The following is a 1507-nucleotide window of genomic DNA, read 5'->3' as shown; positions in this document are numbered from 1 at the left end:
AAAAAAAAAAAAAAAAAAGAACAAGTTATTTTTAAAATGAAGCTTTCTTAGTAATTCAGTTCCTAGTATGTATAGTGAATGATTGATAACAAGAGTTCATTCCGTAGGGACCAAAATCGTCCCAAATAAAGCAATTATCATTAATTTGTAGTAAAATACTTCAAATTAAAGTTATTTAAATTTGTTGCTATGTGCCATGGTTTGACTGTGTCTCCATCCAAATCTCATCTTGAATTGTAGCTCCCTTAATTCCCACATGTTGTGGGAGGGGCCCAGTGGGAGATAATTGAATCACAGGGTCGGTTCGCCCATACTGTTCTTGTGGTAGTGAATAAGTATCATGAGATCTGACGGTTTTATAAGAAGAAATCCTTTTGCTTGGCTCACATCCTCCCTTCTTGTATGCCACCATGTTAGACATGCCTTTTACCTTGCACCATGATTGTGAGGTCTCCCCAGCCATGTGGAATTGTGAGTCCATTAAACCTCTTTTTCCTCATAAATTACCCAGTCTCGGGTATGTCTTTATCAGCAGCTTGAAAACAGACTAATACAATATGTAATAAAAACTAAGTAAAATTCAAAGTGTTCTATGAAAGTCTACTTAGTGATTACAAATATTCTGTGCAATATTTTAATATTTAAGATGATAAAATCAAAAGCAAACACATAATAGAAATAGTCTTATCTACTTTTATAATGAGTTAGGCTTATTAAAAGTATATTATTTAATACAAAAGGAGGAAACATGTACCAGTTGGCTCAATCATGGTTTCTAAAGCAAGCTATTAAATTTCTCTATAGTAACTGTTACTACCATAAATTTTTTAGCTTCTTGAATTAGAATACAAGTATGCTTAAAATCCAGGATCGGCATAGTGTAATTTTCTAAGGCAATAATTTTAACTTGGGAGTTCTAGAAGGCAGAAAAAATTTGAATTAATCCTTATAACAAAAATCAAAGATAAGAGTTAACTACGGTAACTGTGAATTACTGCCTTAATTTTTAAGTGAAAAACTACAGCACTAAATGGTAAAGAATATAAAGGAGACCATTAGTCATCTTTCTTTCATGAAAAAGTCCCTTGATAAGTATTTCTCTGAAACAGAAAAAGAAACCCAGCAATAGTTCAGAGACTATCTCTGACACAAGTAACTTGACCTCTTGACAAGCTATTATTGATATTTCCAATAACAAAAGCCTGACCATTTTGCATCCTACCACCTCGTACTGTTTTCCTTTATACCTACCCTTGATGCAAGCCACAATTGTAAAGACTGGCTTCCTCCTTGATAGAGAAAAATCAAGTTACACCACTGTCGAAAGTACCTTGAGCAAAACTTTAAAACCCAAGTGCCATTGATGTAAAATATAAAGGTTACCAAATCACATGCTATAAAACTAACTTTCAATATTAAAAATCTGTGAAAACAGCATCTAAAAGTAACTAATTACATTTTTAATAAAACACAAACTTGGCCCCTTTTCTTTACCAACTGTCAAACT

At 32.8% G+C, this 1507-nt stretch overlaps 1 protein-coding gene across 2 annotated transcripts in view; it reads right to left on the bottom strand.

Annotated features, from left to right (window-relative positions):
- Positions 1-1507, bottom strand: part of TRIM59 (tripartite motif containing 59) — a 12909-nt gene that overhangs the window by 1795 nt on the left and 9607 nt on the right. The gene's annotated exons all lie outside the window — the stretch shown is intronic.

This window comes from Cebus imitator, unplaced genomic scaffold (genome assembly GCF_001604975.1).
Source record: "Cebus imitator isolate Cc_AM_T3 unplaced genomic scaffold, Cebus_imitator-1.0 Scaffold102, whole genome shotgun sequence".
Lineage (NCBI taxonomy): Eukaryota > Metazoa > Chordata > Mammalia > Primates > Cebidae > Cebus > Cebus imitator.
This window is presented reverse-complemented; position numbering and strand designations above follow the sequence as displayed.